Below are 23,529 nucleotides of genomic sequence, written 5' to 3' on the forward strand. Positions count from 1 at the left end.
ATATAATTGCAAAAACAAACGTCAATTGAAATTTTTGAATTCATGTTAAATTGCCAGGAAGTATGTCTAATAAATGGCTGGTAGTGTTAAGCACATCAACAACAATCATATCTTCCAAGAAATTTACCTTTGTTCAAATTTAGAAAAAGGAAAGTAAATATTTGCAAACGACTGGTAACAGTCTCTAGAGGCTGTAAAAAGGAAACCGGTAACTCTCTCTGCAGGTCACTCTTTTAGTGTATATAATGTTTGATGTTTTTTAAGGGTAAAAAAAAAATGTGTAAAAATGCATGGTGTCGTATTATATCTGCGTCTCACCTTGAAAGATAAATGGTGGAAATGAAAAAGCAGGACAATTTTGATCATTGAAATTTCATGGATTAAACCATCTTTATATTAGAAGCTATTCTAATGCTGGGGAGCATGTCTGATTCGAATGTTTTTAAGTTGGTTTTGTCGGCTGTCCCAATTTTTCTCTGGCCCCTTGAAATTCCTATTAACATAATTCTTAAATATTGTCTATAGATTGGATTGTGATCTATAGTTGGGAATCAAAGCCGAAAATTATAATAAATTGTTTTGCTTGATTGGATACTTCCATATTTTGTGAACTCAGTAGTTGTAAGGGAATAGTTTTTTGGGGTTCGTAATTCATTCGAGGACGTTACTGCATTATAATGTATGCGATAAAAAAAAGACAATAAATTTCACTCTTTTTTAAAAAAGAGAGATATGAATTATTTTATACGATTAAAAAATTGTTCTGTTTATTGATGAGCTATAGCTGCATTCAAAATAATTTATACTATTTGTTTATTAATATTATTATGCAAAAACATTCTAATTTTTATTATTTATTGAATTTCAAGAAAAGTTTGACTGTAATTATTATCACTTTCATTTAAAAAATTTCTCATCATTTACTTATTAATCGCGTATTATTTATTAAAATTTGAATGTTTTTAAAAAATCTCAAATTATTTATAGTTAAAGATGGTCTTTTCCCTTCCTATACTAATTTGTAGACGCGATTTTTCGTGATTTGTATGTTTTAAAATACAATTTTTACTGTGGTCCCGTCAGACTCGAATTGACCAAGCTTCTCTGTAATGTAAATGCGTGAAGAGTTGAATTTCAAAACTATGCTTTTGCCAGTAATTATAATTTCACAGGTCTGTGATGAAAAAATTGTCTTATAATTATCAGTGTTTTAATTTTTGGATGCTTATTATAGGAAAAGTAAAAAATTCCATCACTTACAGTTTTATCATAAACGACAGGTTTGATGTGTACGAATTTTGTATGTTTAAGAAAAACTTAAAATGGTTTATATGACCTTATTAAATACATTCTTAAGTTTTAAGTAATAATTTGCTTGATAAAAATTGTATTCAAGAAATATTAGACTGATAAACTAAGCACAATAATAAAGCCATTCTGATTTAAAATGCAATAAATACAATAATAAAGTCAAGAAAACAAAGTTAAACTGGTTCACCAGCCTTTTAGTACAGGTCAGCCTCCCCCCCCATTAATTCCTTTTCTACTTTCAGCATTTATTTTTTACTCCCCCATCAATATCTGTCTTTGCTTATTGCTGTACACATGTATATAATATCTATCTTTTAATACAAGTGGTTTTTTTTTTGCTTTTAGTTTGATTTGCGGTTGAGAGAAACGGTTTTCAAAATAAAAATTAATTAATCTAACTGATTTTGCTATATTTGTAGTAACTATGGAGGGAAAAAAAGTAAGAAAAATATTTTCAGACTTCGTGAAAGAGAGTGTATTTTACTTATTTTGGCAAGAAATTGGAGGATCAAGACAAACTAAGGATTCCAGACAAGTATATTCTGTACGTTTAGAAAGTTTGGTTAGTCCTAAAAAGATTTTAACTACACCATTTCATTTAAAATAATATTTTATAAAACAGTTAGCTAAGGCATTATCAAAATGAAGAAAATATACCAAAAACACTTTCATCAACAGTTTATAAGTTTATCCAAAGCAAAGCGGAAGAAAATGGTATTCGTAAAATCTGACCTTACAAAAATTACGAAGAATAAAAAATTTGAGCAGAAAATGAGGATGAACGAATGAAAATCCTTGAAATATTTCTTACTGCTTTTCAGTAGAAGTAACTAGTAGAAGTAAATCACAGAGTCTCAAATTTCAAATCTACTATTGGAGGGACATTACAAGGTAATAGGATATAATATAAGCTTAAGCATTTGTTTTCATTATTCTTTCCTGGACTATTAAACTGAAAATTTAGACGCAGTGAGTGAGTAGTGATATTAAATTCACCAAGACATAAGGGAAAAGTATCAAGAAAGGTGGAATATCGACTTCACTTCCGATTGCTGCTGAAACTTGAAAGGAAACAATCTCCGGGAAGGTCATCAAAAGAGAAACAGAAAAGAAATTTTGGAAAGAAAAAATAAAAACAGAAAATTCTTTGTCATAAAATTCATTTAACATTTTAATCCGGACAAAGTTGGAATATATATGTAAAGTATATATTTATGAATTGATAAAATAAAAATAAAAATGAGAAAACATTCTAATTTGAGTTATTCTTGCCAAAATATAAAATGATTTTGTGAAAACGTCTTACGTATCAGAAAAATAAATGAATTTCATTTTTGATATCAGCATCAGCACAGAAAATGATAAAAAAGTCAGTTATCAAAACAAAGAGAATTTTCAAAATGATTTTATTGCTGAGCTGCGTTATTTTAATTTATGTGGAAAATACAAATTCTGAAGTCGTGTTGCGCAGTTATTTTTCTTTTAAAAACCTGTCTCGCATAATTTTAAAATATCTCTTCATAAATCTAATGCATTTTGACCTCTTCTTCTAATTAAATTCGTCCTCTTGAGTCATCAGTTGTTAAAGAATACATCTTGGTTTGTGCTTTCCTTTTTCCAAAAGGATGACTAACGATTTAAGAATTTCACCCATGAAATGAAAGCATTCTGTGTTAAAAAGCTTTCAGGAAGAAATTCAAGTGCAATCATCTCAAGATCGGCAAACATCATCACAAATCTTCTAAAAATCAACAAGTTCACATAATTAGTGCGCAGATAGTCAGTTCTAAGACTTCAACTTTTATCATTAATCTTCATATAACAAACATTTGTCCAAGTGAAAAAAAAGAAGAATCAGCAGACGTATTAGAAAAACTTGAAGAAAAAAATAATCTAGTCTGAGATAAGACATTCCGTCAAAAGGATCAGGAGACGGACTAAAAATAAAAATATCGCAGTCTGCGAATAATTTCTTTTCTTTGAATCCAAAATCTATTTTGGTAAGTAAAAAAACTAGTCTGACTTTTTGTAACACAGACTAAACACTACTTTCGTTATCTCCAGGATGCGAAGTCGCGTGTTGGACCCTTTCTATCTTTGGATCATGTGATATGTATATCTTCCCATTTTGCTAAAAGACACTCCTTTGAATGGCGAATAAACTCATGACCTATCATATCGAAATAGGAAAAGAATTGAAATAAAAATAAACGATCAATTTTCTGGTTGTGAATGGGAAAAGAATGTTGCGAAAGATAGCTGCGTGTGTAAGATAGCGCATATTTTGTAAACAATAGCCATGGATACAACCCCAGTGTTTGAAAACAAACATGGCGGTAAAAAATTAAATATCTTAAATATATTTTGAAATTTTTTCCGTAAATCCTAATATCAAATAAGGAGAATTTTAGATTCCTGTTAAAAGTTTTTTATGATAATATTCACAAAGATATGACACCTCAGACATTTTATTTATTAATAAAATGTCATTTGTATTATCGAAAAATATAGTTTCATTGAAAACACATTTATTCTTGAATTTCTCACAAAGCAATCGTACATTTTTTCCCTATTTTCCATTTTAGGGATTAATTTTCAAAACAAACAAACAAACAAAAAAAAAAACACCCGAAGTTTTAACATAAATAAGAAAATGAGTGATGAATTAATGAGAATGAAATAAAGAGAAGAATTTAAATTTAAATAGCGATTTAACATTTTTTAAATCAAATGTTCAAATCCTGGTAGTTTTCATCAATATTTTTACTTACAAATATTAAAATAAACAGGATAGAGTATAGAGTAATTAGAGTTAAATCAAAAATTCAATTTATAATAGGCATTTATCAGATTTTAATTAATCAGCAAATTTAAAATGAAAGTCATAATAGGCTTCTTGATAATTTTTGTTCAGTACTGAAGAATCAGAAAAAAGAAGGTATATTGTGAAAATTTTCGCGATCCCAATATTTTACTACGCGACCTCACTAAGATCACGACTCACAAGTTTTAGAAGCTTGCCCTAGATAATACTGAAAGTTTTAGATGATTTAAACACAATGAAAGACATATGAATAGAATTGATTTGGTTTCCGAAAATGATTTCGCAATGATACATTTGATTTTCTAAAATACAAAGGTATATGCTATTGCAAAAGTAGGATTTCATTCTCACAGAAATTTTGTATTGATTTAATAAAAACATTATAATTTCTTCAGAAGTTAAATTAATCGATAAACAATAATCAACATTTCGATTATGAAGTTATTTGATGAAAATTTTATAAAAATTAATACGTCACTTACTTGTGGAGGAGGTAGCCATAATTTTGCCGCGAGCTGTAATAGGGAGCAGTATCCTCTTGAATGTGGTATTTAGCGATTCCCAGCTGCTCTCTCCAGCGATTTCCAGCTGCTTTCTACTTGTTTTACTTACAGCACGATGTAACCACAACAATATTGATATATTTTGTCAGTCCCCAATGAAAAACAGCTGTCGTAATTATACTTGCCATGATGTATTGAGCTTCTATGCCCGTTTTATAGATTCAAAATTTATAAATCGTAACTTATTTTTCTTAGTATAATTAGCAGTCATAAAACTATTTCAAAAATTCAATATATAATTAATGAAAAAGGTATGAAATATCCAAAGGAAGTTAATAATTGCTTTTAACAGAAAAGAACATTAAAATTTGAAAAGAACGAGGAGCATCTCAAAATTTATGAATTAAAAACTGCCTTGATATCAGATAATAAGATATCTACATACATAATAGATCAAAGTGTATTTTGAGTGTATAAATGCTCATACTAAGATTTGTTATGTATATTTTTATATTATGTCACTGTAGAATTTTTATGCTAAAATTTAAATCTCATCACCATTTTTTTTTACCATTTCAATGAAAGGGAATAGAAAGAATTGTAAAGAAAGATATGATCGCATTAGGAAGGTCTAAATTATATTAAAAAATGTAAGCCTCCCGAAATTTTAGATGCAAGTGCTTCAAAACCATTCTTACCTGAAATAAATAATAATGATAGTTACGTATATAAAGAAGTAATATGCCCTCCGTTAGAATAGGGGAAAAAAATAGAAAAATACGTTTTCGTTATTCCATTTACAAGATATTTAAAAAATTTCTAAACTTTTGAAACATGCACCAACAGATTTTCAAAATTAACCTTCGTTCGAAGTTCTTTGGAAAACAAATTAAAAGAACGAAAAGAAACTTTCCAACATTTTTTCAAGTGTACGCATTACCGAAATGATAAACGCCTTCTACACAATAAAATTCGGCTATTCTCTGGCAATTCTAATTTCAGAATCCGAACCCCAAAGCTGATCTATTTCTCTGCGATATCATGATAAAGTAGCTCTGAATAAATCATTAAGGGCAGAACAAAATAGATTGCCCATGATGAGCTGCAGGTAAAATAAATAAGTTCCCTGCTTTCATATGATAGGTCATTACTCTTACCGTTACGTTTTTCCTATTCTGCTTCCCCACTGCAACAATGGAATCTTACCAATGTTGATGGAGCATTTCGTTAGACGTAGGGAAAATTTTGCATTCTTATTTCCTTTCTGTTTCGAGGTAATATAATTTGACACATATTTTCCCAACCAACAAACAACATATGCCCATTGCATTGTTATTTTTTTACTCCTGCAATGAAAGATGTATTCTATGTAGGAGGAATGGGTCGTTTCTGAATTGGAATGATATTCCGATCATAGATAATGTCATTTTTTTTTTGTAATTTGCCCGCAAAGGAAGATTCATTAGAAAAATAAGTAATTAATAATACTGAATTTAATTGTTAGCTACGTGATAAAGTTATCCGTGAGTAATATATCAGTGAACTATCGAATTTCTATGCCTAGAAATTAAAATTATGTTATTTATAATAGACATAGTTTGATTTAAAAAATAAACTAAGTACCCAAAATTCATTAACACCGTAAAAGTTCTCGGTTCTTTTAGTTGAATCGAAATGACTTCATATTACCTGAACCTAAAGCTTCAAATGCCATTGTAATAAAAAACTACACGGTTAATGATTTAATATGGAGCTGATTGATGTATGAATGCGCACTCTATAAAGACCACTAAAACAAATCAGTTTATTGAATACATTGGAGAATATTTAGAAATGAGAATTTTTCTACTGCCTTGAAATTGGAAGAGATTTTAAGTATCTGTAAAGGAATACATTGTTACGAATCTGTAAATTGCTTCTCTGCGCGCTTGGTGTCATAGTACGGAAGAGAGTTTCACAGCTCTTTTAAAGGATATTGAGCAAATGCCAGACATTCGCCTCCAGCATTGGTGACCATACCATGGCTACAAAATAAGAGTTTTAGAATATACAAGAATTTTGATGATATCCCTATTAGGAGCTAAGATCCGAAATCCTTCTAAAGAATTTTATATCCTGTTCGGGAGGCAATATAAGAGGAAGAGGCTTAATCGAATTTAGTGAATTCTCTCTTTGGAGCTTGAAGTAAACTCTCTAACCCCAATCCGAGTGTTTTTGTGCTGTCATGTTAATTAGCGATTCGCTGTTTACAGTGTGTTATTTATTTCTGTAAGTGCTGTCTTTTTTTCATATGTTTTTGCCGTGTTTTTCTACCTGTGTTTCTCCTTCTCTATGAAAAAAAAAGCGTTGTTAACCAGTTGTTGGATTTTTCACCGAACGGAGTTTCCGTAGCAATATCTATTTCAGCATTTGATTTACTTATCTATTTTTCATGCTTATTTATCTTTTAAATTAACTTCTAACGTATTAAACGTTTGAAATGAGAATTTTCATTTCACGGCCTGTCTGAATTTTAACACAGAATAGATTAAGAAGGGGGAAAATGTCAAACAGGACTGTGAGAATAAAAAATAGTACTCCTGATATTCTGAGGCATCTAGTCTTTTTTTTATCGTTGATCTAATAACTGTATCATTGATATTAATAATAACACGCCCACAAGTGACCAAGCAAGTTTAGTTGTGGCATGGCATGGCGGAGGAACATGAATTGGAGGAAGAAAGTCATGGGTTCTGTCCTCTGGTTATACATTCGTAACTAGCAATTTTCAGAAACTGGCAGACCGATGTGCTCTTTAGCAGCGAATTTCTTGTTCAAATCGGGTTGTCTATTGATATATATATATATATATATAATGACGTTTTAAAATCAATTTAAATCTTAGTTGACTTCCAAGTTTTTATCTTAATTTAGTCCATATTAGCTTCATTTTAAAATGCTCTCTTATTTCCTGATCCAATTCCCACTTTCTATTTAATTATTTTTAACATGCGTTCTAGAAAAGTGATCACTATTCATTCTCTCATGCTCTGATCGAAATGATATAAATCTTTATTGCTTTCAACATTTTTTTAAAGTTACGTAAGATTTCCTTACCCATCTTGCCAAAGAAATCCCTATCAAAATCTCAAAGCAAAATCACTGAAGGGAAAAATTTCTCTCTTTTTCTGCTCTTGTGTCGCCATTTAGTCTGACGCATCTCTTATCGCTTCTTCTCTGTACAAATTATGACTTCCGTGGTGAAATAAATCGAAATCAAAATTTCAAAAAAAATTTCTTCTTTTCGGTTATGCATCTGCAAAATTATGTTTTACATATATTTATTTTGTTTTCCTTTATGTGAAATGCCAATTCTTCCTTCAGGAAAATAATCTACCTCTATGTGATGGAGCTGAGTCAGGTATCAACCTCAGGAGTAATTTAGATGCTCCAAGGCTTCTACAGCAAACGTTGATTCCCCCTTTGTCACGAGTCATTATTTCATGGATTTGGTTAGATATGCTACACCAACTCATATTAGAACCATCATCACAAACAACAGCACGAAGGTACACACAAAACCATAATATTCAAAAGAATTGTGATATGGAGTTGTACTTAGTTATTAGAACAGGTCAAGTATATTTTCTGAATAGTAAAAATAGCAAATTCTTCTAAAGCTATTATTATAATATTAACAAAAACATATTTTTCATAAAATTATTTTTACACCAATTATTTGGTTTAAAGAGTGAGTGAACGAGTATTATCCTAGCGCAATTTGGTTTAAAGAAATGGCCCACTTCGGTATATTTTATGCAAATCAGGTACAAGGATTGTAAAATTGGGACTGTCCAAATTATTTTGGGACGTTTTGCCCTTCATCTGAACTTATTTTGTGGGATAATTGGTAAGAAGACTTTATTATAATGAAATTTGTTTAATTACTCCACCATATAGAAACCTGTTGGTGAATGAAAATTAATTACCACTAATTCGGAATTAAATTTATGGAGTTATTCTTAAGGATTTTATTATGGGTTTTATGATGTATCATATGTTTTATTTTCCATTTTTAATCGTTAAGTCCAATGGCGAAAGAGTGGTCCGAAAAGTAATGGTTTATCAGATGCATTCCTATGAAATAAAAGATAAGGTTGCGATGTATCTTTCATCTCTCATAAATAAGGAAATTCAGAGACCACTACTAGATGAATTTCCCTATTTTTCTTCTAATATAATATGAATGTGAGCTAGTTCCCTTAAACTTGGAAAGAAAACGCGGAGCCATGGAGATTATTGTGGTGATTCTACAAGAGACCTGTTTTTATAAGACAGGTACATCTCCCTTTCCTAGCAATTACGTCTACAGATCTAAAAGCAGTTAAGGACGAGCTTTCGCTCTTGTAGGATCTGATATCAACAGTTTAGCAGGAAGTTTTGGGAACTCAATAAATCAGACCGACCCCACATACACAGAAAAAAGTTCAGCACTCTAAAAGTGCTCAGTAAAATTAGTTTCAACAAATTGATTGAAACAGTAAAGAAGTCAGACGGTAAAGTTAATTAGTTCAAGTTCCTCTTACATTGCAGCTTCTAATTATTGAGTATTTAAAAATATATTTTTAAAAAAATAATAATTGTATGCAATTTATATATAAAACACTTAATTTTTTTTTTAAAATTTCTGTCCTTATAAAAAGAGCAGCAATTTGAAATGGCGCTAATCCTATAATAGGATTCAAACTGACTACATGACTCTGTTACCGACACATTTTGGAATTCAACATTTTACAGAAATTCTAAGCGAAAAATGAAACTATTAATATTTTGCACATTTCCTAAGAATTCTATACAATGCCAAATGAAAAACCGGCAATGAATGAAATACTTTGCAGATTCGTTTCAAATAGCACATTTTTATATTGTCTAAAGAGCATCTGTTATTCAACAGAATGCCTACGTATTACATATAACGCTTAAGAAAACCATATGATATGTTTAACCCTTTCTAAGGCCGTGGGAAGTATGCTTCCCACCAAATTTATCAATATTTGTATGAAATTATGTAGGTTGGCGTAAGTTCTGACAAATTTTTTTAGAAAGACAGAAACTTAGATGCTTCAGTTCTTTATCACTTACAAAATGATGTGTCTTGATTTATTACTTAATTATTAATTAACCAAATTAATTAATTAATCAAATTAAATTTATCTAATAAGCTAAATGAATCTCTTTTCTTATTCTAATTTCAAGCCTAAAGATATTTTAACATAATATGACTAGAAAAAAATGGCCCTTTAAAGGGTTAAATAATGATCATATTTCATATTTTGCACGAAAATGTCTATAAAATGCTGATGTTTCAAACTTTGCAGATAGATCTCTATTGAAGTTTCACAACAATGATGGTTCCTTTCTAAATGAATCAGTTAACCGCGGCTGTTATTTTTTTAAAAGCCCTCTTTGTAAAGTCAAGCGATGACGCATATACACGTTGTGCACAATACAAATGGTTGCACAATACAAATAGTAAATTTTGCAAAAAAAAAAAAAAATCATAATAAAACGAGTAAAATTTTATTTTTATTAGATAAAAAAATTACACATCAACCGCGCCAAAATGATGATTTGAATTGACGAATATACACGTCGAATGCACTTAACTGGTTAAAGAAATTCTCATTTATTCTAATATTGTATTTCAGAGCAACTTCAGCATTATTTGCGAGTTTGGTAGTTCTAAATATATTAAAAATAATAGAGATGAGTTCCACCGTGCGAATAAAGAAAAAAAAATTAAAACAAGCAACTTGATTTCTCTTTAGAGTTTGAAATATTAATATAAAAAGTAGGGGAATCAGCTTATTATTTTTTTCGAATAAAATAATTATCATTCTACTTTTCAATCAAGGAATGCAACACATATTTAATGAGTCATTTAAAATTTATCAAAATGCTTATAAATTATTCAAGAGGGAGATATGAAGAAATAATAAATCAACGAGAAATACAGATTGTACCGATTTGAAATATAAAATCAATGAGAAGGATTAAAGATTTATTTAAAGATATGGAACAAGGACATTTAATAAGTTTAAATTTAGGCTATTTGTTAAAGCTATTCTTCCGACAAAAAAAAAAAAAAAAGAGTTGAAGTGACAGGATTTTTTTTTAATAATTTGCTTCAAAGTACTGTAATCGTGTAAAAAAATGACTTCGAGATTTTATTGAAACTTTAAATTTTAGAAGTCCTCGAGCCTGAAGGAAAAAAAAAAAAAGGTTTTCATATATTTTTAATAAACTTTGCTTGTGCCATGTATGTGCAGACAGCGTTTTGTAATAGATTTTTTACTCTCTTCCTGATGTGCTAAAGCTCTAAATTTTGTACATTTGTGTGTTCTCTGTGACAATACATCATTTTGATATTACCGGAATATAATTATCGGTTAATCGATTAGTTTCGTTAAAGGTTTCAATGAAATTCATTCATGGTGGAAAGGTATCACCTTAGGGGACTAAGAGTTACCGGTTTGAAATCCGATTACACCAAAAAAAAAAAACCTTTCGCATACGGGCCTAGTTAATGTCTTACCACTATTGTGTTTGAAATAGGAGTGCTGTCTGCTGCCTGCCCTCGTCATCTGACCACTGTTTAAAAATTAAGAGGTCCATCCCAAAATAATTCTCATATTACTTCGTAATGGTATGTAAATATAACTACACTAAGCTAATTACTTTAAATTTTGATTGCTCATTAGTGGTTCCAACTATAAGTGAGTCCTATATTAGAGAAATATTATTTCAAAATTCTTAATGATTATAATAGTAAAATATGATAAAAACATTTTAAAGTAAAAGATGATTAAGATACAAAAATATTCTGCTTTTTAATAAACTAATAAAATTGGGTTTTTAAAATTTGCTTTTACTAAATTTATTGGATTTCCGTTTGTCTATTATTTTTCTATCTGTGAGCATAAATTAAAAAAGACGACTCTAGAAGTTTGGTATTTGGAAGGTATTTTTTGAAAAAAAAAAAAAAAAAAAAAAAAAAACCCGAAGATATCTATCAAATTTTTAACGAAACTTTTTAGCGGGAAGATTATATGTCAGCCCATATATGTACATGTGAATATGGTAAATCTAGATAGATAACATTTGAGTTATTGTCTCGAGGACTGGAAATGTGTGTTAAATTTTGGTCTAAATCTTTCTATGGGTGAGGGAGCGTATATCCGCGTATTTATTCGTGGGTTTGTGAACAAGCTGAATTAAAATCGCAACAAGCTATATAAATGAAATTTCGAATGTAGCTTTGGCATCACGATTACAAATTTACAGTAAATTTTGCACGCAAATAACTAAATGTGTATTCTGTTTTTGTAAATGTACTACGAAGCTAAAAACAAATAGTTTCTTATTGTGTAAGTACACAAAAAAGAATAGGAAAGAATATTCCGAATGATTTAAATCTTTGAGACTGACGTGGGCAAATTGCGTCTCTTTTGCGTCAATCGTGGTTATAGTTTACTATTGATAAGATGAACATGTTTGTTAATTTAGGTTCAAAAAAGTTTTAGATTTCAGTAAACAAACTTTTAGTTTTTATCTATTACGCAAAAATATGAACAACATTCGTCAGCAATTTCTGTTACTTTCTCATATGCGAAATATAGAGGAAATAATGCAATCGTTAAAAAATTCGAAAAGTGTTTTACGAATCTCCACGATTCAGATCTCCTTGAGTTCGAAAAATACATTTTTTGGCACACACTCAGTAAACACAGTAACTCAAAGACGCTTTGAGTTAGACAAATGAAATTTGGTATATGGATTAACGGCTAAATTTGTAGATTTTTATCAAATTTTGATGAAGTCCATTCACAGGAAGTCCGTCTGGCTATTTGATTGTAACCTAAATTCTATAATTCCAAAATGCAAAGAGATAAGTCGATAAAATTTGCCACACAGAATTAACATCTTAAATGTAGGTTCTCATCAAATTTTGAATCAAATCTGCCAAAGGGTTGACCATCTGTCGGTCTGTGCTTTCGCATGCATGCAAACTTTATAACTCATAAACTGATTGACTTAAATACATGAAATTCAGTATGTTATTTTATGATTACAATTGTAGTTACTTGTCAAATTTTGGTTTTATTCGGTCTGAAAAAGGGTGTTTAAAATGTTGTTGCTGTTGTTTCTGATGGCACTTGCCCGCGGATTCGAATTCAGCGATTTTAAGCCGAGAGGGAGCGTCTCTTGTTTAAGTAGCGCCAACTAGGGCGATTTTGCTACTCAAGCATCACATTCTCTTGCACAGCCCCTTTTTACAGGGGGGCACATTCACACATCTCACAGATAGAACAGATGAAGAACAACCATACCCGAACCGGGACTCGAAACTAAGACGCCCAGATCTCGGAGAAGACGGGCTACCCCTATGCCAGGATACCGGCTGGTGTTTAAAACACATATTCACATGATAGATTCAGTAAAAATGTTAGATTCGCGCCAAAAATCTATATTTCGTAACTGTTGTTCTCTAATACCATGGAAGGTATTTGTGGCCTTACTCAAGAGCCATAGTTTTATGCGGGGGGGGGGGGAATAAGACCTTCAGTGGAGAGTATGATAGAAAGTTTCGGGAAAACTATTTCCGCTGATTTCAGAAAGTTTTTATCACTAAAATATTGAAAATATCGATATGGAAATGCGAGAAACAGATGGCAGGCACGCACTGACTTCACCCTGTTAACATGTAAATACGATCAAATAAATTAAACTATGCCATATATTTCCCTTAATAAATTCGAAAATGATGCATTAACAACGGATTGTACCTCTTTTTTTTATTAAGACTGAATTTTGCAATTTTTATTTCTGAGACTGTAACAGACAAAATGATTTGAGGAATTTTGTATCAAAATTATTTTTTTAAATCTCGAAATTTGTCAGAAATATAAATAAAATTTGATAGAATCTTACAGAATTTTCAAGTTAGTAACAATTTCAATTCTTTTTTTGCAGAGCATCAAGATTTATTTCTATGACATTTCGCAAAGATACCTTTTTAATGAGGGTGTATGGATTGCATTTAATTGCAGTGGCGAGAAAAATCTTTTCATTTGTAGCAATATCATATTATTCTCTATTTTCTTCAGAAGAAAACAAACGATCATTTTTGGGAAGATATCCATGCGTCACACCAATTTATACGAAATGCATACTGCGGATATATAAGCAGTGTAGTGTGACACTATAATAAAGGATGAATCCACATAAAAAACCACGGACCGTTGAAATACGAAGAGGGAAAGAAGGGAAGCATGTCACAGAAAATAGGTAGAAGAGGCGGTTGTTCTAAAGCATAGAAAATCAGCAACCGAAAAGTATGAAACCAAAACCTTCAAAAAATGCAGCCAAACTATTATTATGAATGGATCCAGTGGATTTTACGGAATTATCTTCAAAAGAAAATTAATTTTTTTACAAGGATATTGTAAAGGATTTGAACTCGAAACAGTCAAATGATACCGCAAGTTAGTCACGAAAAGTCTAAGGATCCTACTAACGACACGAATATCAAATAATTGCGAACAAATTCTATATATTAAAATATCTAAAGTCAAAATCTTTGATAGACATGTAATTTTTTATCGATTCTTAGGTATTTAAATGAAGTTTATCTTATCCTTTGTACTTATTAAAACTTCGTGAATTTTTAAATTAATTGATAAGAAATCGAGACAAATCGTAAGGCAAAATATGTTGATAGAACGCCTTTAATTATTTAGTTTAGTGATTGATAATTTTAGAAAAAGATTTTGAATTTCTAATGTGAACATAAAATATTAGAAATATGCAGGATTAACATAAATAATTTGAACCTGAAATAGTTAAATGATTGTATAGGGATGGCATCGAAGTTTCAAAGATTCTACTGCAGATACGAATATCAAATAATTCCAAATAAATTCGAGATATCGAAACATCGTCTGACAAGGATTTTACCTTTAAATTTATAGTCCTCAATCTTATGGTATTTAAATAAAATTTGTCTTGATGTGGCACAGGTGAATGCTTTTTGAAATATTTTTAAAAACCAGTTGATAAGAAATCGAAGAGCTGAATCAATCGATAGAATTGTCCTTAATTAGTTTAGTAATAGTTACTTCTGAAATATAAGCTATGGATTTCTAATTTGAATATAAATATTTAAAACTAATCGAAATATTGTGAATTATAAATTTCAAATGCTTCCAAATTACATTACCTGTTCATTCATATTTTCATCGTCCGTGTTTTTGCCTTTTTTAAAATTAATTTTAAATAGTTTAATAATTAATTAATACAATAATTAACATGGTATATTTTGAAATGGGAATAAATTTCTTATAAAGAAATGTTAATTATTTTTTTTAAAATAAACTGCAGTTAAAATGTTGAGTTTATAATAAATTTTTAATGTTATTTTTCATAATTTCATTGTAATTATTTTTATCAATTAACAGAATCGAATTGAAAAATTAAAAAATAAATGGTACATTTAAAATAAATAAATGCTTTATAATGAATTCAAACTTATTAAAATTTATAATTTAAAACATTTATAAGAGTTTTGAAGTAGTCTATAAATATAATTCGGGAAAAGAATACTGAAATAAATGAACTATTAGTTTAACGGTCCAGTTTTTCTTGGTATAATATTATTTCACAAAATAAATTTCTAATAACACTTATACAATTTGGAATTCAGTATTTACTTAGTAAAATGCTATAGTTAGGGTTATTATTTTTAAATATAGATCGATTTTTACAAATGATTAATTTCAATGTTGAAACAATTGAATATAATAATTACACAATGAAAAATCAATATAAAAAATTTTATCTCTAAAGAAATTTAAATTTGAAACTTCCCAAGATTACCCTATTTCAAAACCGTAGTCCAGTTTCTGAATACGAAATATTTCATTTTTAAAATATCACCTTAGAATATAGGAGTTTTTAGTTTCCAAACTATGTAAATTCATGCAAATAAACAAAGAATTCAGGAAAAAATAAAAAAATTTAATTTTGTGCTTTTTTAAAAAAAAATCAAAATTAACAAAAAATATTTAATTAAAAATATATTTTCTAATAATCTTCCCTGCTTCAAGTTGAAAATAGCGAAGATGGGAAGGCGCATTAAGTTGATACAGGTTTTATGATATCAAGATTTTTTTTTTTGAATTTAATAATTTTGGTTGTCATAATGTTCTTATTTTAAACTACTAGCTGCCTTTGGCGACCAGTTGGTTCACTGGCAGTATTGGCTATGTTTAATTTAAATTAAATCTTTTTTTTTTTGTATAAAATCTTGTTTATAATTAATGCTACAAGGAGTTTTCCGACTGATGTCGAATAATATTATTTAATTTTAAAATTAAATAATAATTTTTTTAAATTTTAATTTTAAAATTAAATAATAATTTTTTTTAATTTTAATTTTAAAATTAAATAATAATTTTTTAAAATTTTAATTTTAAAATTAAATAATAATTTTTTTAATTTTAAAATTAAATAATAATTTTTTTTAAATTTTAATTTTAAAATGGTGTAAAACTCGAATTTGTACTGTAAATATTTTTGGTGAAAAATATCAAAAATTAATTTTTAATTAATTAAAATTTCGAATAAAATCGCTTCAAGATAACTCTTTTCCATATCTAAAATATATCTGTGCAGAATTTAGTTGCTATAATGGTCTGTCCTATTGAGTGCTGATATGAAAAGAGTCGTGTTTTCGAATTTGTTCGGATAAAATTAAGTATCGTTTAAACATTAATCTAATAACATTTTTAATTAATTTTTTTTAATAAATTTTTTTTTTATCATTTTCCTAATTTAAAAAATATATTTAGATTTGTAGTTAAAAAGGATCTTTTAAATATAAAGAAAGTATTTAGATTTTGTTAAAAAGTTTTCATATGTTTTTTAAGAATTAATAAAAATTACCTTTAAATCTTAATTTTAAATTTTTTTAGGCAAGATACTGAAATAAATTCTCTTGAAAGCGATACAAAAGTAAATGTTTTGTAATCTCCATTTGTTAAAGTTTACTTAAAACTTCTTAAATATAGATTAAAATTGTAACCCATTAAAATATTTAAGGGAGGAAGTTGAGAAGAAAGGAGAGGCCTCAATATTTGCATTGTCAAGATGCCCTAAAGGGAGAATTAATCGGGCCTTGCCCCTTTCCAAATCTCCAAGGTCTAGTATCCAGCTGCCACAAATCAGTTTAGTACTAGGGCAACTGAGCATTCTTTTATGACTTATTTATTCTATAAAATAGTGAAATCACAAGGAAATTACATTTATAGTATAATGTGATCTAATTATTTCAATTGTTATTATAAAATTACACTCTTTAAAATAGTTTGAGTGGAGTAGTGTCTAAAGATATAAGCAGCAGAATTTCTCCATTTTATGAGCAATTTCAACTGCTCTTATGCCACTGGTGATCTGATAGTTATTTTGGAGTGTTGCCAATATGAAGTTTGGAAATTCCCTTCATTCACATTTAGGGGGACCTCCAGATGGCCCTTGCATCCTCTAAACCTGCTTTACCTTAAATCATTTTACTTGTCTGTTATTAAATTATTCATAATTCAATGATAACGACAAAAATGAGAGTGGAGAAAATATAATTCGGGTGTAATATTTAAAAAAAGTCTATAAATTTGCATTAAGAGTATTAATAATGACGAAATCTTTAGTTTAAAAACATGTGACGGGCTTCAAAACATCATTTCCAGTTTGAATCTTGTAAAGAGTCTAAAAATGCCGGGACTTTTAAATCCACTCACTTATTTATTTTATTCAGTTAACAAGTATTCTCATTTAAAAAGTCCTGTTTAACTCATTCCATCTCGGTGATACCGCTGATGTCATTAATTTGCTTTGAATAATAAACAGCTATCTTCATGTGCTTATAATGCTCTAAAATGTTCTTAAGTAGCAACATGATTTGTATCCAAATAATCAATGAATAAATAATTTTAAATTAATCTAGATTAAATTAATAATTTTAAGCATGGAGCATTTCTAAATGGTGTTTTTTAATATTTAATTTTTTTACAAAAAAATGTATAATTTGAACAATGATTTCTGTAAAATTATTAAAATAAGTAATTTTCTTAATTAAAATAGTTTAAAATCTAATAAATACTTATATCTATATCTAATAAATACTTATAGGTCGTACCACTGCATACTTACATTTCGTGTTTAAATAAATTTCTCAAGAATTAAATAAAAATTCCGGGCATTAATAATTTGTAAAATCAAGTCTTCCATCGAGCTTTAAATGAAATTCACATTAAAAACTTTTTGTGGTCCTAATACAATCATAACAAATTTATGGTTAATTTCTAACTTCAAACGACTTCTGTAATTAAAATGAACAATATTATTTGCAAATGATGCAATATGGTAAGTATTTTTATTATTAAGAAATAAAACCAATTGTTTTTCCTTTGCCTCGTTAAAAATATTTTGAAATTTAAATCTCGAATGTGCAAGTGAAATCTACATACATCTACAGATTACTGTACAAAGTATCTGACTATGTTCTTTCAAACCGAAATTAATTAAAAAAAGAAAAAAAAGAAAAATTGAGTTTTCGAAATGATATCCACTTAAGCAATGTTGCTGTACACTTTCATCTTAGACTGACGGTAGCACCCTTATTGCCGGATCTTGAAAGACAGCGCAAAATTAATTGTAAAATTATAGATCTTTGCTAGTTTTGCAAGTGCCAAAAACTTAATTAACAGCTCTGAAATGTAAATCACACAGCATCCGATCACTAACACAACTGCGTTTCAAAGCGAATGAAGAAGTAGAAAATCATCAATAAAATTAATATTAAAAATATAAATACACAGGGCCTTATAAGTAAGGAAAATAAAAAAAATATGGCCCTTGATTTCAGTAATTGCAATAATATGTGAGTATTTGAAATAAGCGCTATTCAGACCTTTTAATTAATTTTCGGATAATAGTAGATTTTTTTTATACTTAATCGATGATGCTCTTCGCATTAACAATAGATTTTTTTCATTACCTTTTATAGTCTTCAAGACAAACTTGCTAACTTCCAACCTTTGTCGTCAGAGGCATTACCATGGATTTCAGCTGAAAGCCCATGGTCTACTTACTTTAACTTTCTATGTTCGTACAAATATCTATATAACGACATAGCTATATACAGCGTATATAAAATTAACTATCTATAAAATATGGATCTCATAAGTTTAATGTGATAGATAAAATTTCGTAGATCGAAGTCAGAAAGTCACTTGCAATTTAAGGATGCAATAAAAAGAAGTAATAAAACTTCAGAAAAATTTCCAATTCGGTGAATTTGCTTGCATTTTTCTATTTATTGGAATTCTTCTCTCTATACTCTTAGAACTATTTTTATTAATTTCTTCTGTTTAATTCTTGACCTCTTCCAGCTCTCCCAGCTTTATTCTTTATTCTTTTGGGTAGGATTTCTATAATTTTTTTCAATTGAATGAAATGAAGTTATGAATTAACGGAAATTGCACTACTAGCATTCGGTTTGTTCCAGGGCCAGGAACTGGTGCATGAAAAATGTATGCCCCCTATTTAATCAATATATTCACATACATAGCCAAATAAAAAAAGTATAAATTAAAATAATAATAATAATAATGCTACATTTAAATAGAGTAAAAAAAAATGAATTGCAGTGCTATTCATTAACTTACATTTTAGGAATGAATAAGTATAACATATTTAATGATATATTTACACTTAGGTTTAAAAACATGAAGGAATTCAATTTTATTGGGGAAATAATTATTAGAAGATCACTGAATAAACGTTAAATTTAATGGATAAAAGTTTAATGGACAGGTTCAACATTGTTATGGTATTTCTGTGGTATCATTCATCTAATGATAAAATCGGTCCTGATTTACAGTAGATGCAATGATGAAATGATGTTGCCTAAAATGTAAAATTGTGAACCGCAGTTGCTTTTAAGTTAATGAGACTCAGTAATGATTTATTAGTTACTAAGACTGCATACTCCTACTCACGTTCCTACCCAGTTACTACTTATAGATAAATAGATCCGAATCTACAGTCCGAAGAAGGCAACGACATTTTGGCTGCCATTTGTTCCCAAACTGAACGTGAAGAATTTCTGCCCAAGACAAATTTAGCGAGCGTCATTCTTTTTGATTTAGGTGCTCCGAGACTCGAATTTATAACTTTCCAGCCTAGGAATAATAATTCACAAACAGGATGTTGCATCACAACTTGTAATTGACACTTTGCTGGATCCTTCGTTTGGAGTACATGTCCTGTTTTTAGTTTTGAACAGCCATGTGCTGAATTCCCCCCTTTTTTTAAAACTTTTCGTAATACTTGAGTAATGCTGTTTTTGAACCGGCCTAGTTAAGGGACACTGTAGGCAATATTTAAACTTGAAAAGTTTTCGCAATGTAAAGAAAAGATCACTGTCTTTTAGATCGCCGAAATATTTACAGAAAGGGCGGAACACGTGCTAAATGTAATTGTGCATAACATCTAATGTCATAGTTTTACGCTGAGGTTTCATATGATGTACCTTCTTCGATTGCAAAACGAACTATGTCTTTCAAAATTAATTTAGTGTGGCATGCATAGTTTGCATGCATTAGTTGGATGCATAGTACATGCAATAGTTTCCATTATGATTATACAAATGAATCATATGATTGAAACGCGAGAATGTTCACAAATCTATAATTTGAATATAATAGCCATAAACAAAATTTCATATTCTAGCTTGCTGTACATTTTGGATTGCCGCGTTTACCACACACACACACACACACACACACACAAATAAACAGACCGATAGACATTCAAGCAAAAGTCTAGTTGTATCTAAAATTTACTGTAGATCCATAATTCTGGTGATAAAACTATTTGGCAAAGTTAATTCGTTTACTTTGTTGTGGTTTTGAGTTATCGTGTTTATATGAACACGGGTAGACAGGCAGAAAGTTTTTAAAAATCAGATTTCGCAAAAGTTGACACCGATATACAATTTTGGGTAAAGACCACATGTAATTTCTTTTTTCCTTTTCCAATCTTAAATTGACGTCTCTGCAATCAACCAGACCATTTTTTTTTTTAAATTCAAGATGTTCAAACGCTGTGATTCATCGAAATCTCAATGCCAGTTATTCTGACGTTTGCAATATTTTCGCTATTTATGATTTACATGGAAAAATATAAAAAGAAAAATAAGATAATCAATGAGTTATAAATTTGATTGCTGGCAGAAAAAACAATATTTTAGAAATTTTGATAAAATAACTTTCTGGTGTTTCATCAATATCTTTTGAAAAAAAGATGTTATAGTACCCTCCTTGTTTCCATTGTTTTCAATGATAAGCAGCCTTTGTCAGAATGCCGCCCCCCTTCAATTAATGGGGCAGCAGCATCAGCCTCCAAAGATAAATAGTGTTAAAATTTGGCCCTTTTTGACGGAGAAAGTTCCAACACAACGTCATTTATTGTCCCCCTTTATTTCATACGTGTTTATCGTGCAGTTTCGGAGAAAAAATTGCGTGAATGATATCCAAGAAAAATAAAAAAGTCAACCTCCTGTATGAAAGCGATGTTGTTCAAGGGTGATTAGTCACTCAGATTCGGTTTCCTTTCAAAACAGAGCGCTTGAGGCGAGGGGGACGGAGAGTCAAGAAGTTGCCATTGATGAGAATCAGTTGTGACGTCATTGGTTTCAGTTTATCACTTATGTTGTCACCAGTGACGTCGACAAATCTCACCACAGACGGTTTGGTTTGGACCAGTCGCGTGCGCCACCTTGGATCTTTGGAATAATAGTCAATCGCCACAAATTGCCTGTGGGGAAGGTCACTTGAATTAAGTAGAAAGAGTGAAGGGGTAAAAAAATAAGTGATAAGTACTGTTATTGCTGCTTATTAAGTCCACGAAAAATTAAGAATGAAAAACGGTCGAGATTCATTTGAAGAGTGTTAGAAGCACGCTTTCGACGCTTCATTCTCTTATCGTGGATGAAAATCAGTGGGTGCTTCTTATTATCTTTATAATCATGATGATTTCGTTGTTGGTTTTTCAGTCTAATGTGTCTTAGTCCTTTTTATTTATTTTTTAAATTGGTTCTGGTACCACTTCCGTGGCATGATGCTTGATCCCAATTAAATGCTTTCATCGTGTGTATTTTTTTTAAGTACAAGATAAATTATTTGAGCATTCATCATCCTTGGCTCTCAAAGGGTAGAAAAACGATGTCTTAAAGAATTTTGATGATTTTTTGGTTGGTCGTTGAGATTTGATAACACAACAGCAAGATGTGGCCAAACTGCTTTAAATTGATTCTGATGACGAAAGAGTTAATTTCGGCTTATATTAAAGTTTTGTGATTTATCACCAACTGGTATCGCATTTCGCGTGTCGCTAAACTTTAAAATCATTTTTAATGGAGAGATCAAAGTAATATTAGAATCTAAAAAAGAAAAAAAAATGTTGCTTTAAAATATGCATTCATGACGTAAGTCATTTTTTCACTCGCGACCAGCTGAGTCGCTGTTGAAACTGCGGTAGTTATAAGGTCTTCATCTAAAATTTTAAACAGGTGTATTATTATTATTATTTTAACAAACAGCTTGACAGTCATGATATTTTAGATGAAAATTGAAATTTAACTCTGAAAACCAATAGTCATTGCCACTGGTGACGGCTGGGTCAAAAAAATATTGGTGTCTCAAGAATCAATCCAGAAAAGAGCTGCGAAAGCATATTTTTGCATACATTTTATGTTTTTGTGAACAAAATTCAGCGTCTGAGCAAACAAGTAATATATATAAAAAATTAAGTCAATTCCTACTTTCGCTAGAATTGAACTCGCATTCTTCTCCATCACGTGAAAAATACTGAAATCCTTGCATTTTACCAATTGAGCTACTGCCTGTTGATTTCAATTTTTATTATAAACTGCTAAAACTCTTTTAATACTTTAAATAAAATATTAAAAATTAATTAAATGTAATAATTAATGAATTCATATTTGAAAAAACTGTATTCACATCAAGTGTCATCTACTACAAGTGTAAAAAAATGTATTTGAACATGAGTGGATGAATAAAAAGTATTTTATTAACGATTGAAAATTTGAGGAATTTTAAAAAATAAATACTGCTTTCCGTTTACCTATTCTAAGCCAACGGTCATTGTTACAATTTTCGTGAATTCAAACAATCAATGTTTTTAGCTTAAAATATCATTTCCTATAGACACATGGACATACAAATAGACAGTGTACCTGTTGGCAAATTCAGCTCTAAATTAGGCACATATCTACAATTTTGATAAAAAGTATTACAAACTCAATGTCACCCATTGAGGTTAGTGTCTTTTTTTAATTATCGCTTTCACAAGCGTACGAATAAACAGTCAACCTACTGATAGATATAATCCAAAATTTGATATAGATACGTAATTTTAGTAATAAAAGCGCATGAAAAATACCAATCTTGCTCGTTGTATTGTTGAATTATCGTGTTTACATTCACATAAATGGATAGAGAAACTTTACATAAAAAGTGTTCAACCGAAATTAAACAAAAATCTACAATTTGGTATATTGAGACCATATACAAAATTTTATTAATCCAACTTTCATTGGATTTGGGTGTTATAGCATTTGTTCACAGATAGACACAATTAGAAAAATGTTTTTATGATCTCAAGGAGGTCTATAACAGAAATTCCTTACAATCTTGACGATTAAAACAGTTTCTCTTCTCAAACAAGAGAGTAAAAAGTATTTAAAAATCCCGTAACACATTTTTAAGACGA

The 23,529-nt window shown here is 29.5% G+C and overlaps 1 long non-coding RNA gene across 3 annotated transcripts in view; it reads left to right on the forward strand.

Annotated features, from left to right (window-relative positions):
- The window catches only part of LOC129958091 (uncharacterized), a 157,157-nt gene that overhangs the window by 29,810 nt on the left and 103,818 nt on the right, over positions 1 to 23,529 (forward strand). The gene's annotated exons all lie outside the window — the stretch shown is intronic.

The sequence above is a fragment of the Argiope bruennichi genome, chromosome X1, assembly GCF_947563725.1.
Source record: "Argiope bruennichi chromosome X1, qqArgBrue1.1, whole genome shotgun sequence".
Taxonomy (NCBI): Eukaryota; Metazoa; Arthropoda; class Arachnida; order Araneae; family Araneidae; genus Argiope; species Argiope bruennichi.